Below are 17,123 nucleotides of genomic sequence, written 5' to 3'. Positions count from 1 at the left end.
TGTTCTGAGCAGGAGGGAATTAGAAAGAAACGTTTTAGATTATGTCCTTCCTCTGCGAGTGCTTGTTTTCTGAGTTGTTAGGGAAAATGTGAAAAGCAGGACTCCTCTGGAAGGCGGCCCCACCGAGCATATGTTTGTGCTCTTCTCATTTTCAGTGATGTCCTGGAAGAGAACTGTGGTCTTGGAGAAAAAGCCATTGTTCCAGGAACGCCCGTCTATAATGCATTGTGGCTTTCAACCAATACATCACTTAAGGGATGGAAAATCGGAATGCGTACTCAGTGCCTCGGGGTTTCCAAATGAGCGGAGAAATGAGCTTCTCTGGATTCCAGTGTTGCAGTTTGGCAATACAGGCCTTTCCTGGCAAAAAAAAAAAAAAAAAAAAAAAGAGGAAGTTGTGAATTTAAGGGAGACTTCTTACATAGATCTCCTAGGTAGCTGGGTTAAAATGTGTAGGAATTTTAAGCATTTAAGAACACCAATAAGAGCTAATTCCAAGCGTGGTGAAATTGCCTTCATTATGAAACAATGTGTTGTGTTGTGAAGGGAGATGTTACACAGGGATGTGATGGTGACTTGGAAAGAAGAGGGGCTGCTGAAGGAACAGGACGACTGCTGAGGGGGGAAGCCATGCGGAGCTGACGCTTTCTGTTGTAGCTACAGAAATGCTTTCTGTTCAGCATGGCAAGGGGCTTTTAAGTGATCTGGACCCGTGCCGCTCCTCTTTTTTCTCCGCACCAAACACTTGACAGACACAAAATATTTGTAGTAGAAACCATTGCAGGGCTGGGTGTCAGAACCTGGGTGGAGGTGGGCGCATTGGGAGGAAAGGGCTGAGGTGGGGAAGGGAAGCAAGGCAGTTCTAAAAACCACCCAACCAGGTGAGCGGGAACTTGCCTCCTCAGCCTCCCAGGAGTCATCACTGCTCCAGGGAGCCCCTCTCCTCTGGGACTTCTGTGACTGAGGCCACCACCCCTCAAGGGTTACACTGGGTCATATGTAAGCCACTCCTCCACGTCTGTTGGCCCTGAGTTCTCTGGAATTCCGCCAAACACGCCTGCTATCCCTTCCTACGTGACCGTTCTTCAAATACCAGGAGTCAGATCCGTTCTAAGGCTGCTTTTCTACATTAAACTTCTGCTATTTTTTTTTTTCTTACCCATCCTACACTCTCATCCCTCAGGACCCCGCTGTGTGCCAGGTGAGGCCAGGTAACCTGAAAAACAAATCCATGATACTGTGTCAGTCAGAGGTAATAAGTTACTCTTATGTCTACAGTCACAAGACAGGAAGAGGCCTTAGAGGCCAGCTCAACCCAGCTCCACATTTATACGTGGAAAAAAATGGAGGTTCAGTTGTTGGTGGGTAAATTAGGACCAAAATGCAAATTTCTGAACCCTCAGCATAGCAGGGCATGTGCCAGACCACATTCCCGGGAAACATTTTAACAGGCAGCAAATCAAAGTATAAGGCGGGATTAACTAACAGCGCTATAAAGAATCCAGCCTGCTGTAGTTTTTGCCTCTTTTGGCACACTCCATATAATTTAATTTTACAAAATAAGATCATCCCGAAACCAGTGGGGCTCCTAAGGATGTTTTTTTCTTACTAGTAACCTGATAGTTTGTGGTTGTTACTGTTTTGTGGGTAAAATACTCACACAAAGTGAGTTGTTCTTCCCCTTGTTTTCGGTTGGTGGTATTTTACCTTCAAAGATGTAGTTCTATGGGCGCAACTTATTTCCAAAATGGAAAGATCCTCAAAGGACCAAGTAATAGTAAAGTGTGGGATTGTATTATGCAGCAGCTGTATCATTCCCTATGAAGGAAGGAGAGAGGAAAAAAATTCAAAGCGATATTATTGGTGTGAACATTTTGCTGAAAATACACAAAAAGTTCATATAATTCTTTTAAATTAACTTTTAATTTAGAATAGTTTTTTACAAAAAATTGCAAGGATAGTACAGACAGTTCCATATACCCCACACCCAATTTCTCCTATTATTAACATTTTACATTAGTATGATACATATAACACAATTATGAACTAATATTGATGCATTATTATTATTATTAACCAAAGTCCTTTCTTTATTCAGATTTCCTTTGTTTTTATCTAATGTTCTTTTTCTGTTCCAGGGTTCCACCCAGGATATAACATTACATTTAGTCATCGTGTCTTGGCTATGACAGTTTCTTAGACTTTCCTTGTTTTTGGTGACAATTGTGAGAAGTATTGGCCAGGTGTTATTTTTTTCCAACTTTTGGGTTTTTTTTGGCCACGTGGTGTGGCTTGCAGGATCTCAGTTCCCCGACCAGGGATTGAACCTGGGCCATGGCAGTGAAAGCCAGGAAAAGCCAGGAATCCTAACCATGAGGCCACCAGGGAACTCCCATTGGCCAAGTATTTTCTGGGTCTCTCAACTGGGACTTGTCTGATTTTTCCTTATGATTAGAGTGGGATTATGGATTTTATGGAAGATGATCAAAGAGGCAAAGCACAGTTCTCAGCAATTGTATCAGGAGTATATGCTATCCACGTGACATAGCTGTTGTTAATCTGGATCACTTAGCTGAGGTAGTATTTGTCAAGTTTTTCCACCATGAAGTTATTCTTTTTTCCCCCTTTCCATACTGTACTCTTTGGAAAGAAGTTGCTATTTGTAGCCCACACATAAGGAATACGGAGTTATGCGCCACCTCCTATGATCCATTTGGAGTTAATTTTTGTGAAATGTATAAGGTCTTTGTCTAGTTTTACTTATTTTTGCATATGGATGTCCAATAGTTACAGCACTGTTTAAAAACTATCCTTTGAATTGCCTTTGTAAAAATCAGTTGACTGTATTTGTGTGGGCAATTCATTTGACATTGAAGGTACACTTGAGAGTGATTCTTGAGAAAATTAGTTGACTTTGATTTTATTTCCACTAGTCTGTGTAATTTAATTTTATTAAAATCTTTTATCTCCACACAGGTAGCTATCATCTCAGCCTTTGAAAGTGGCTTCTCTTAATAAGAAACAAAAAATCTTCAATTTCAATTTTCTCTTCCGTAGGTAAGATTAATAGAAAGGGATTTTAGAAAACCTCCACTCTACCGGTATTGTTTATCTTTTGAGAAAAGGGAAGATGCCTGTGAATGACGTAAGATCAAACAGCTGGCAAGCGGTAGGGCCACTAACCAATGATCGATGATTCATCGAGGACTCCAGCCAGGCCTGTCACCCCGCATGGTCTCCTAATTTGAACAGAGGCTTCTGCCTCTTCAGATCATTTTCTCCAGTCATACTAATTCATAAATATACATACTTCTCAGGTGACTGAGTAAACAAATCCTCCACAAGCCTAACCAGAAAACTAGCCCCGGGGGAAATTACCCTGAGAAGGTTGGTTAGAGCAAAGCACTAACGAGGCAACCCCTGAGTTCTTGCAGCTCCTGAGTTCTTGCATCCCGGGAGACAGCTTATTTTTGATCTGCATCCAAATGGCACCTATAAAATCTCTTAACGAGTTTCTGGTCACAAAAGGAACTCAATGAGAAAATGCTGGAGTTTATATGTGCAATCCACTACTATTATTGGGAAATATAGCTCAATAGCTCAATGGGCACATCCTGTGGATACTGTTAGGAAGATAATTTTCACATGAGGAAAACAAGAGTGCACCTGACCTTGTGTGGGAGGGCATTATGTTAGGTGAGTATTTTGTTCACAAGCAAATAGACATATGGAGAGATGATGAGCCACTCAATAAATGGAGAGAGAAACTTGACATTTTGATTCCACAGAATTTCTTAAATATATTAAATAGATTTGTAAAGCTATGAATAGTTAGGTCTGTATGCTAAACAGTTAGATCACAAGATCCTTCCTAGTCTTTCATACATCATCCAAAGCAGCAAAACTGATCTTGGACGGTGAATGGAGGGGTTAATTTTATTCTTTCATTAAACTTTATTCAGACCTACTGCCGTAACCATCTTGCCAATTCTTTTAAAATATATTTGATTTTAAAACATTTCTCCATTATCTCCAAAATCATTATAATTAATTATAAAAGTCATCATTTGTTAACCCCCTACTGTGTGCGTAATATTATCTTAAGCATATTTATGCTCATTAATCTCATGCAGTCTTCACTTCAGTTCTATGAGGTGCATTACATTATTGTTTTCATTTTGAGTGATTAAGAAAATGACAACAACCCTGTAGTTTATGTTCAAAATTGTCATGACTTGTGCTTACTGCATCCCAGTCAAAACTCTAACTTCTTTATGCCCCTGATCACAGCTAGCTGCCCACGAGATTGAGTCATTTCATTAATTCATACTACCATGAAAATGATGACCAATGTTTATCTGTATAGAAGATTTGGAGAAATCAAATCTAATGGTAGATTTTTCTGTCAGTGAAAAGACATTGTTGGGAAAAGGAGTGCAGGAGACAGGGAGGGATTTCCTGTGTGCAGTCCACCTTCCTTTCAAATACACTTCTTAAATGCTTACCTGGTAAGATGGAAAACCAGGTATGTGTGTCTATCAATAAGAGCAGCATGTATTAGAGAATGAAGACTTGGCTTCTTCAGGGAGTACTGCTGGAAAGAGTGGAGACCTATGTACATGGTGGGATTTTCTGTCAAAGTTATCTACCCACAGGTGGGATAAGTGAATTAACTGTAGTTCTGCAGCTAAGAATTCACAGGTTGCAATTATAATAATTAGAGCATGTCCAGGCAAAGGTTTACAAAAATAACAGGTGGTGGTTAGTATTGGGTACTATTTTTGGTCAAATTTCACATATTTGTTTTTATTTTCTATTTTTCTTCTACTTAAAATTAGACACATTTCTTCTTGGTCTTTTGTACTTTAGACAGACATTATTGGGCAGCGTGGATTCAAAAATACATCTCTATTCAGTTTAGGCTAAATTGGAACTCTCACATTCTCATGGTTTGGGGCTATGAGAAAACAGAAGAACATTTTGGTGACCTAAATAATTTGACCTGTCAGGATTCTACATCATTTTAACCAAAACATATACTATCTATGGCTACTGTAGTTGTACAAGACGCATACTCTATATAGTGTTGTGATTAAAAGTGAGGGCTCTGGAGTCGGACCATCTGAGTTCAAATTCTAGCTCTGCCATTTACTAGGCATGTGACCATAAACACTTGTTTAACTACCTTGTACCTCAGTTTCCTCATTTGTAAAGTGAGAGCAATAATAGTACTTTTTTCACAGGATTGCTGTGAGAAATCAAAGAATCACTTAGAACAATGCTTGGTACAAAATAATCATTCACGTTTGTAGCCATGTAATTTTGGAAAAGATGAGACAAATTATTAACAACAGGAAAAATTGATGGTGATGAAAGTGACAATAGGGCTCATAGTTATGTAGGCAAGTTGTGGAGTTATAAAAATCTTTCCCTTATAGAATGTTCTTGGTTTGGTCACATACACACACACATAAAAAGAGTTTGGTAAATTCCAGCTACAGTTTTTTCTTTAATTCAACAACTATTTATTGAGCATCTACTATGTTCAGGCATTTTATTAGGCACTGGGAATTCAGCAATGAAGTAAGCAAACTCCTGTCCTCATGGAGATTATATATGTTAAGGAGAGGTACAGAAAATACAGACATGAATAATGGGAATTCCCTGGCTGTCCAGTGGTTAGGACTCGGCACTTTCACTGCAGTAGCCTGGGATTCAATCCCTGGTCAAGGAACTAAAATCCTGCAAGCTGCACAGTGTTGCACTCCACAGTTCATATCTATAGTTTTAACTAATAATATACATTCTTTTCATCTATTTTTCTTGAGCATATTAATCATACTTAATTTAACTGTTTTTTGATAAGCAAAATATCTGGATCAATGTGTCTTTCTATCTTTTGTTTGTTTGCTTTTTGATTTACAATGTTGTGTTAATTTCTGCTGTAAAGCAAAGTGATTCAGTTATACATATGTATATATTCTTTGTCATATTCTTTTCCATTGTGGTTTATCACAGGATATTGAATACTGTGCTGTACAGTAAACCTTGTTGTTTATCCATTCTATGTATAATAGTTAGCATCTACTAATCCCAAACTTCCAACCCATTCCCCTCCACCCTCCTTGGCAACCACAAGTTTGTTCTCTATGTCTGTGAGTCTGTTTCTGTTTCATAGATAAGTTCATTTGTGTCATATTTTGGATTCCACATGTAAGTAATATATGGTATTTATCTTTTTCGGACTTACTTCACTTAGTATGATAATCTCTAGGTCCATCCATGTTGCTGCAAATGGCATTATTTCATTCTTTTTTAAGGCTGAGTAGTAAACCATTGTATATATGTCCCACATCTTCTTTATCCATTCACCTGTCAATGGACATTTAGGTTGTTTCCATGTCTTGGCTATTGTAAATAGTGCTGCTATGAACATAGGAGTGCATGGATCCTTTCAAATTATAGTTTTGTCTGGATATATGCCCAGGAGTGAGATTTCTGGATCATATGGCAACTCTATTTTCAGTTTTTTGAGGAACCTCCATACTGTTTTCCACAGTGGCTGCAGCAATTTTTAAAATTAATTTTTATTGGAGTACAGTTGCTTTACAATGTTGTGTTAGTTTCTACTGTACAGCACAGTGAATCAGCTATATGTACAAATATATCCCCTCTTTTTTTGGATTTCCTTCCCAGTTAGGTCACCACAGAGCATTAAGTAGAGTTCAATTACTATCTTTCTCTTTATGGTTTTTAGTACTTGTTTCTGTGTCCTGGAATGCCTGGGAAATTTTGATCCAATTTGATCCAGACATAGTATTTTAAAAATTATAGGGCTTCGGGGTAAAATCTTCCTCCAGAGAGGCTTTACCTCTTCTCCTAGGGAGCTGATCACTTTAATCCAATCAGAGGTAGAACCAACTGCAGGCTGCATTACAGATTTTTATTTTTAGACTTTATTTTTTAGAGCAGTTTTAAGTTCACAGAAAAACTGAGCAGGAAGTACTGAGTTCCCATTTGCCTCTTGCCCGCACACTTGCATAGCCTCCTTCATTATCAACGTCCCTCACCAGAGTGATACATTTTTTAAAAAATTTATTTTATCGAAGTACAGTTGACTTACAATGTTGCACTACTTTCTACCGTACAGCAAAGTGATTCAGTTATATATATACATACATATGTATATAAACACATATATATATATACACACACACATATATATATACGTGTATATATATATATACTTTTTCATATTCTTTTCCACTGTGGTTTATCACAGGGTATCGTATATAGTTCCCTATGCTACACAGTAGGACCTTGTTGTTACCCATTCTACATATAATAGTTTGCATCTGCTCATCCCAAACTTCCCGTCCACTCCTCCCCCACCCCCACCCCCTTGGCAACCACAAGTCTGTTCTCTATGTCTGTGAGTCTGTTTTGTAGATAAGTTCATTTGTGCCATATTTTAGATTCCACAGATAAGTGATATCATATGGTATTTGTCTTTCTCTTTCTGACTTACTTCACTTAGTATGATAAACTCTAGGTCCATCCATGTTGCTGTCAGTGGCATTATTTCAGTCTTTTTTATGGCTGAGTAGTATTCCATTGTATATATGTACCACATCTTTTTTGTCCTAGAATGGTACTTTTTTTTTTTTTTTTTTTAACCAGGGATGATTTTACATTGACACGTCATTATCACCCAAAGTCCAGAGTTTATGTTAGGGTTAACTCTTGGTATTGTACATTCTACAGGCTTTGACAAATGTATAATGACATGTATCCATCATTATAGTATCATACAGAGTAGTTTCACTGCCCTAAAAAATCCCTTGTGTTCCACTTATTCATCCCTCCCTACCCCTAACTCCTGGCAACTACTGATCTTTCTATTGTCTTCATAGTTTTGCCTTTTCCAGAATGACATATAGTGCATTACAGTTTTTGTGAGACTCCTTTACATCTCTGATCTGTCCCTGTTCCTAGAGAGTAGTCTTCTGCTATAGACTGAATGTTTATGTCCCCCTCAAATTCATAAGTTGAAACCCTAACCCCCTAATGTGATGGCAATAGGAGGTACAGCCTTGAGAGGTGATTTGGTCATGACAGTGGAGCCCTGATGAATGTGATTAGTGCCCTTATAAAAGAGACCCTGCAGAGCTCCCTCATCCCTTCTGACAAGGGAGGACACAGCAAAAAGATGGTCATCTATGAACAAGGAAGTTGGCTCTGGCCAGACACTGCATCTGCCAGAGTCTTTTTTTAATTAATTAATTAATTAATATTTTTGGCCGTGTTGGGTCTTTGTTGCTGCGCATGGGTTTTCTCTAGTTGCAGCGAGCAGGGGCTACTCCTTATTGTGGTGTGCGGTCTTCTCATTGCGGTGTCTGCCAGAGTCTTAATCTTGGACTTCCCAGGCTCCAGAACTGTGAGAAATAAATGTTTGTTGTTTAAGTCACACAACCCGACCCAACTAAAACACCCTCCTGGGTTTCCACCTGAGGACCTGGGGTGCTCACTGTGGCCCTGTCCTCCTGTGAGTCTTTTGAGTTTGCAAAATCTCTGTTCTACTTTATAGAGACTTTCTATTTAGTTTCTTAACATCTTGATCCATGTAGTGTCAGAACTTGGGAAAACAGGTCAAGTGTCAGACTCGGTTTTCCAGCCACCCTTCTCACTGGCATCCCAGCCTCACAAGATTCTGATTTTTCTCTCCAGTCCCCCAAACTGCCGAAAATTCTGCTGCCTTATCTGCCCCTTGGTGATCTCCTGCCCAAATCTCTGGCTTAGATTCTTGGCCCCTTGCCAGGTACTCAGAACTGGCAAGTGCCCCCAAAGAAAAATCAATTGCAGAATGCCAGCACTCCTGTCCAAGTTTCGTCCTTCTCCAGAATCTTATTGCTCAAGTCTGAGCTTCCCCAGCAGTTCTTCAATGCGTTCAAACAGGTACTGTTCTGCGTATTTTATCCAGCTTTTCTAGTCATTCTCAGAGAGAGCATTGGCCTTCATCTCAGCTGAAAGCAAAAGTCCTGACATACATTCCTGACAGATGCTTCTGTATTTTCTCATTTATTCTGTTAAGATTAACAAATAATAGAAACAGTTTAGCCAAGCAATCTATCTACATGCTTGATTTTATGGATGATTTGTCATTCACAAGTATAAATCTGTACTTTAATTTAGGATGTTGCTATATTAACATATTTGATCATCTGTTGTGTAAATACTCCTGAATTTTTTCATGAATTTATAAATGAATATCTGGTGGTCAATAATCACCATATTTGTGTACTATATATGAATTTCAACTGACCAATAGAAATATTGGGGAAATATAATTTTTTTAAACTGAAGTATAGTAGATTTACAATTTTGTGTTAGTTTCTGATGTACAGATAATTTTATTTTATTTTTTTTGTAACTCAAATTACTTTCAATCTTGAGCTTCCATTTTACTTGGGTGGCAGAAACTAATCTCATTCAATTTGGGGATTTCCCTAGGATTGTGTTTAAATAATGAGGGACTTACATAGTGTCAAAGCATCAGGGATGGGAGGGATCTCAGTGTCATCTGTCCACGATGTATCTACCACACGGGCATCATCTGTTCATGATGTATTCACTGACATGGCACCATCCTGTCTCCCCACTCAGTGGTCTAGTCTGGCATTTCTTGACCTTCATTCTTATCTACGAGGCTCCTTTAGATCCACTGGCTCTCTCTGTTTACCTTGTTTTCATCCATGAATGCAAAGGAAACTTTCCGGGGCTCCTGAACCATTCCAGTGGGATGAAATGATCCCAACTGTCTAGACACACTGTCTATTTTTTCTATAGGACTTTGATGCCTCCCTGGAGCTGACCTCTGACTCTCTTTTGGATCAATCTTCCAGTTTTATGGGAGAGATAGAGGTATGCTTCACAATGCTTTGCCCCAATATTTTGTTTATGCCGCAAGCCCTTTGAATTGTCCTAACGACCGAAACATTTGAAACTCAAAATCCTGGCAGAGTTTGCTTTCTGTTGTCCCATGCATTCCCTGAAGCTGTAATAACAGATTAGTCTAGCTGAAAAAGGGAAAATGAAATACTGGAGAGAAAAACAAAGCAAAACATTGGTTACTATTTCAGAAAAATTACCGTGCTATGTGTGTATTCATTCCATAACCCCTTGCTTTCTTACTGAGCGCCTCATCTACGCCAGGCGATATGCGAGACACCAGACTATCATGATACATGAGACACAGTCCTCGGCTCAGCTACCACCAGACTGAACAGGGAACACAGACAAGAAAGAGGCAACTTCAAGACTTCTGGTTAAAATATGGCAGAGTAAACACGTTTACTCACCCTCCCTCCCAAAACTACATAAAAGCAACAGTAAAGAGTTTTTTAAAAAACCATGAACGTATAAAGACAAAAAATGAAATACTTGTAAGTCGAGTATATGGCAGCAATGGAATGTTGGAAACTAGAAAGCAGGGGGACTAGTGGCAAAACTGACTTAATAATTGAAACCAAAGCTGGCAGTAAGGAAAGCTAAGAAGAAGGCTGATTTGAACCACAGGATCTCAGAAACATTTAGAAATATTAGAGGAGGGGTGCAGGTGTTGCTGGCAATGGGAGGATTCGTTGCTGGTCTGTAAAAGAAATGAACGGGCAGCCAAACATTTTTTTTATACTTTCCTGGTGGGAGTGTGGTTGAGTCATCTGCGGGAAGCTAGCTAAAAACAAAAGCAAAGGAACAAACAAGAAACAATGTAAAACCTAGTCAGACCTGCTGTATAAAAAAATAAAATTTAAAAGTTAAAAAAAACAAAAAACAAACAAAAACCTAGTCAAATCACCTACAGGGATGTATACCAGTCTATTCCAGGCAGTTTTTAAAAACTGCTTTATTTTTAAATATGAGCAGACAACAGAGTTTTAAATTTTAAGGTAGTCAAATGCATTAGTTTTCCTCTTATGATCTGTTATTCGTGGTCTTAATTTCTTTGTTAATGTAAGGTCAAAACAAAGTAGAGTGAAACAATTGCTAAAAAGCACGTGTAGTATGTTACTAATTACATTAAAATGGAAACATATCAAGAAATACTACACATTGTTTTTCATTAGATACATAAATATGTAAGGGAGAGTAACGATAGTAATATTATTCTGTGTCTACAACATTTTCTTTATTTTAAAATCTGTTTAATTAAGGTATGAATTGTAACAAGGTTTAATTGGGAACAAAGTATCCTTTTTTACTTTTCTATAATTTGAGATATTTCATACTTAAAAAGAAGATAAATAGGCAGCCACAATACCCTGAGGCAAGGCTTACCATAGAGGAAGGTACTTGGTGTTGGGGAACCCATAGAAAGGCAGATTGCTGGGTGGTTAGGGAAGAGTTGGGAGGGAGTGATGGCATGCAGTCTACAACCCAAGGGAAACATTGGCAGTGCTGGAGGGGGGGAAGGGGGGGCGGGTGGGGGGGAGGGGGGGAAGGGGGGGCGGGAGGGGGTGCGCCAGGAGTGGTGGAGCTGTGTTTCCCTAAGAAAGTTAGGGGCATTTGTGGTATGTGTGTTGGGGGAAATAGTGAAGACCTTATAAAACCAAGTTCTGTGAGTCTGGATCTCATCCTCAGGAAAAGGTGAAGCATAAAGAGGGCTGAGCATCAGGGCCAGGGAAGGACCCTGGAGACCTAGTGAGGAATCTGGTGTCAGTATGTAAATGGCAGGGGCTCAAATTCTTTACAAAGGGGTTTTCCCCTAACATGATGCCTTTCTGTCTCAGCGAGCTATACTGTTTTTGCCTTCTCCCCTTCCCCATGGCAGAGGGGAGGGAGGAGCCCTTGTTCCTAATTGCTTTCCCCTCGTGTCGCAGCCCCCGGCCTTCTCCAGTCTCCGCTAAGCGTGTCCAGCACTCCCTTCCTGTTGCATCAGCCGATCCCACCTGTCTCTCAGGCAGCCCCAGTTTGCAACTGTGAAGGCCTGGTCAATATGTTTTTTCCTTCTTAGTCTCCTTTCTAATCCCAAACCCCTCTTCCTCTGTCCTTGTGGGATTCCTGCACGCTGACTCACCCGCAGAGCCCTCTAATTCCTGCCCACTGCCCTGACTCCTTTGCTCTGCCTGCCGGCCTTTCTGCTGCATGGCGGGTCCCCTTCCTGCAACGTGTGCTTCATGAGCAGAGCAGTGTCCCAAGTGAGGAGAGGTGGATGTTGCTTTTCCCATCCGAGCCAGCTTGAGAGACAAGGCAGGGCTTGTGCTATGAATCAGTGGGTATTTATCATGGCTCAGGGGCTGGGGTTTACTTTTCTCAAAGGTAATTTTTGGAAAATATTTGGAAATATTTACTTTCTTTCACTTGTGTGATGTGAAAGCTCTTTCTATTTGGTGTTCTGAATTCCCTGTTTACACCTTCTAAAAGAGAGGTTATCCATCCAAAGGGGAAACATGATTTGGTTTTTACTTTCTTTTCTTTTTTTATGTTGTCTTTTTTTAGATTGAGGTAAAATTTACATATAGTAAAATGAATATAAATAAATTGTGATTTTTGATAAATATCTACACCCAAGTAGTTATAATCCAAATCAAGATAGAGAACCTTTCCATCCTTCCCAGGAAATTCTTTTGCTCCTCTTTTAGTTAGCTTCACTCCTACAAAAAACTACTCTTGATTTCTATCACCTTAGCTTAGTTTTCATGTTCCTGAACTTCATAAAAATGGGATCAGATAGAATCTATCCTTCTTGTGTCTTGCTTCTTTTTCTTTTGTTCAACACGTTTTTGAGATTATTCCTGTTGTGTTCTTTTCTTACTGCTGAATACCATCCCATTATATGAATATACTGCAATTTATTTATCTATTCTCATTGTGATAGACATTTCAGCTGTTCCTACACACTAGTGTAAACTAACTGTGTAGAAAGATTTAGAACTTTTCTTTATAGTGGAGAGTGTTCTTTATAAAATCAAAATTACACCCCTAACTGAGAACAAACTAGTAGTTACAAGTGAGGAAAGTGGGAGGAGCAAGAGGGTAGGGGATTAAGAGGTACAAACTATTAGGTATAAAATAACCTACAAGGATATATTGTACAACACGCAGAATATAGTCAATATTTTATAATAACTATAAATGGAGTATAACCTTTAAAAATTGTGAATCACTATATTGTACACCTGTAACTTATATAATACTGTATAGCACCTGTACTTCAATTAAAAAAAATTACATCCCTAGCTGATTATCTAACACACTGGAATTAGAGTCTCTGTATCTTATAGACTCTTCTATTATTGGAAAAATAGAAGCTTGAATGTCAAGATCCTTGCGGCGCTACTCCCCAGGTTCCTGAGTCAGCTGGCTTCTGGGAATTCCCTGGCAGTCCAGTGGTTAGGACTCCACGCTCTCACTGCCAAGGGCCCGGGGTTCAATCCCTGGTTGGGGAACAAAGATCCTGCAAGCCATGCAGCACGGCCAAAAAAAAGAAAAAAAAAAAAGAAAAAGAAATGTCTTGATGTTTCCTCAACTCCCATCCTGAGTCTTTAAGGCCATATTAAATAATAATAATAGAATTTTGAACTGTTACTCTGCATATTACTGTATGAACATTGAGTAGTTAATCCACTAAAAATGTAATTAGTTTTACCGTGTTTCAAAAAGAAACTGGAGAAATAAAAGACAGTTCCCGGGTATTGTTTAAAGACCCCTGGAGGCTTTAAACAATAAAAAAAAAGGAGGACTCAGCACCCCACACTTGAAACTTGGGTCTGGAATTTCATTCATGTTGACCTCTGCAGGTAAACTGTTTGAACTGGTTTCCTATTGCTCTGTCACAAAGTACCCCAAAACTAACTTGGTGACTTAAAACAGTAAACACTTTTTATTTCATCATTTGTGTGGGTCTGGAGTTCAGGAGCAGCTTAGCCGGGTGGATGAGCTCAGGGTCTGTCGAGAGATTGCCGTCAAGGTGTCGGCACACGTGGCCAGAGAGGAGCCTTAAGAGAAAATTGAGAAGAAGATGCTTAGCGACGGGCCTTGAAGGAGGAACAGGAGCTCACCGGGGAAACTGAAAGAATGTAGGGGTGGGTGTTTGAGGCAGGCGGAGGAGGTAAATGCAAAATACGAACTTTTATGTGGTTCATTAGCGAGAAAGTAGAGAGTGCAGTAAAGTTGGAGGAAAAACTCAGGAAGGCCATAGTACATCTTGGTAAAGAATTCTGAATATTTCCCGCAAGCAATTTGGATGTACAAAAAATCTGTTGATTTTAAGCATGGAGTAACACAATCAGATTCATATTTAGAAGACAAATTAGAGAGAGGGGAAATTAAGAGGCCAGTAGAAAATGATTGCAAAGCAAATGGGTAGAAGGGAGCCGGAACAAGACAAGGAGGGGTGTTATTAGAATCTACCACCTTAGATGTGGTGGTGCGAGGGGCTGGCGAGGGAAAGTGAAGGATCCAGAAGTATTGCTGGGATTCTGCATCAGTGACTGGTTAACAGTGATGTCTTTAACCAGGACAGGGAATGTGGAAGAAGCTGGTCTTGAAGGAAAAATGGTAAGTTCGGTTTGGGCATGTTGCTTGTGAGTTACCTGTGGCCCATCCTGGCTGAGACATGAGAAGCAAGCAGGGAGCTATGTGAGCCTAGAGCGCAGGAGAGAGGTCTGAGCTGAAGATGAGGATTTGGAAGTGTCCTTTGTTGTGGCCGGGCCTGCTGCAGGCTGGGTGACACAGTAACGAATGAACATGGAGCTGCGGCTCAGCAAGGAACACCTCATATAGGTTAGTGGTTCTCAACTGGGGACAATTTTGACCTGCAGGGGACTTTTGCCAATTTTGGGAGACATTTTTATTTCTCACAACAGGGGCGGGGGGCGGGTACTACTGACAGTGAGGAGAAGGTGGAAAGGCTGTTACCAGAAAACTGGGTTTGCCTCTTGGTGGGTATTGAGCCACAAGACACAATCAAGCCAAAGAGCCGGAGAAGAAAAGATTTATTATTACTTGCAGCAAGTAAGGAGAACACCGGGGATCTTTCCCAAAGCAGCATCTCCCAGGATAGCAAAATTGGGGAAGTTTTAAGCTAAGGATACATGCAAATTAACGAAGGGGCTTGAGCAGAGGAGAATTCAGCATAGAATTGGGGCAAAGGTTGACGGAGTCCAAGCTTTACTTGATTGAAGTCAGAAAATGTCAACATCATCCTTCCATCTTCCACCTGGGTGGGTGCTTTATTTCCTGCAGAACTCAAAGATATATATTAGATTGTTATGTGTATCCCTGGAGGAGGACCTAGGACTCTATTTCATGCTGAACTATTATTTCTTGTAGCCATGTTTTTGCCACAAGAAGAAAGCTGGTCTCTGAGAGAGAAAAATGAGACAGAGAGAGCTAAGAGTGTGTGATCAGTCATACTTTCCCTTTATTGGCATTTCTGTTTTTGTTTTTCTTTTTTAACTTCTAGGAAATTAATGTGGGAAGGAAGGATCCTGCTTCCATAAAGTTGAAGTTAGCACTCACTTCCCAAGACCTTGAAGTATGACTGATGACACGCTCTTAGCTCTCTCTCTTTTTACCTAAACTAGCTTGAGTTGGGTTTCTGTCACTTGAAACTAAGAAAGTCCCGACTTAAACAGCTTTGTTAATTTAGCCTGAGAAGAAGCTAGTGAAAGGAAAAGATTTAAATACAGATGAGAATAAGATCATTATCCTGGAGGATGAACCTTAAACCTTGGGTAGGAAGAGGGTCCTCTCACCCTCTGAGTGAGAAAGAAGGAGGTAAGAATGGGCGTGGGTGAAGATGAGTTTGTAGGTGTAGGGTGAGAATTCAGGGCAAGGAGACTGGCTGAGTAGGAATTAATGTCATCTGCTGGGAGAAAGGATGAGGGCTAGAATCTTAAGGAGAGCAGTGAAGATTAAAATAAATATGATGAGGGATGGAAAAAGAGCTGCGCAGGGACATATTAAAGGGTCACTAAGAAACGCCAAGGGCCCAGTTGAGACGGATGACTCCAAGTCTGTTTCATGGCCAATCTATGGTATGATTCTGTCGTGTCCAACTGTGCTCAGCAGCTTGCATATAGGGGCAGATGATGGCGGGGTAGCGGTCAGCTGGACGTGTGAAGAGAGTAGACTGGAGGAAAGTGGCAAGACGGTGGGGAAATGACTTACTCTATAGGCCCTAGGTAGGATAGAGAAGAAACGAAGCAGGAGAAAGGATGGATGGTGGTCTGGGTGGGAAGGGAGCCTAGGGGTGGGTGAAGTCTGAGAGTACTAGCAGATGTGGCTGGAATGCCAGGAGAACATGGAGGAAAGGAGGGAGCTGCCGGGGGTGGGAATAAGTAAGATTTTAGAGGAGGAACCGTGTAGAGAATGGCAGTGTTCAGCGTGTGAGAGAGTGAACCCTCATTCCCTCTCATCCAAATAATAAGGTTGCATAAAGGGGAAAAAAATAACACTACTTCCATCCATCACATGCCTTGATATCCCTGTTAGGCTGACTTCTGGGAAGGACACCACCCTCCTGCCCTCCTTCTCCCACCCCTCCACCGCCGCACGTACACACCCACCGGCAAAGGCTTTCCTTGTTTAAGACTACTTCCTACTCTAACCTCCTACCCTAAGGTTAACAGAATTCTGCTGTGTCATCTCATTTAATCTGCTAGACCGAGCACTGTAATTAGAGAGATTCTATTTTTTTTTTTTTTAAATCACTGTATCCTTAGTGCCTATGACAGGGTATGACACACGATAAAGCTGTTGAATGAATGAAGATAAACTTCAGATAAAGAAACCAATGCTGAGAGGACCATCAACTGGCCCCAGAAATGGGAGTGGGCTGGGGGTAGGGCACCAGTGCTGAGAAGCTGGCTGTTGGTGGGTAAAGCCTGCTGCAGTGGGGCAGTGGATGCAGAGGGACTTAATCTGGGTTTTTAAGTGGGATGGGTGGGGACTGAATGATCAGCATGGAAGAGATGAGGGTGGGGTTTCGTGGTGAGAGTTTTTGGAAGGAGAAAGAGGGATGGGAAATTGAAACCAGTCTTCCTGTTATTTTTAGTCATTAAACAAGTGAGCTCATCTAATCCTAGCCACCACCCCAAATTAGGAAAAATCAAATCATTGTC

The sequence above is a fragment of the Balaenoptera musculus genome, chromosome 5, assembly GCF_009873245.2.
Source record: "Balaenoptera musculus isolate JJ_BM4_2016_0621 chromosome 5, mBalMus1.pri.v3, whole genome shotgun sequence".
NCBI lineage: Eukaryota > Metazoa > Chordata > Mammalia > Artiodactyla > Balaenopteridae > Balaenoptera > Balaenoptera musculus.
The sequence above is the reverse complement of the archived record's forward strand: the minus strand, read 5'-3'. Positions refer to the sequence as shown.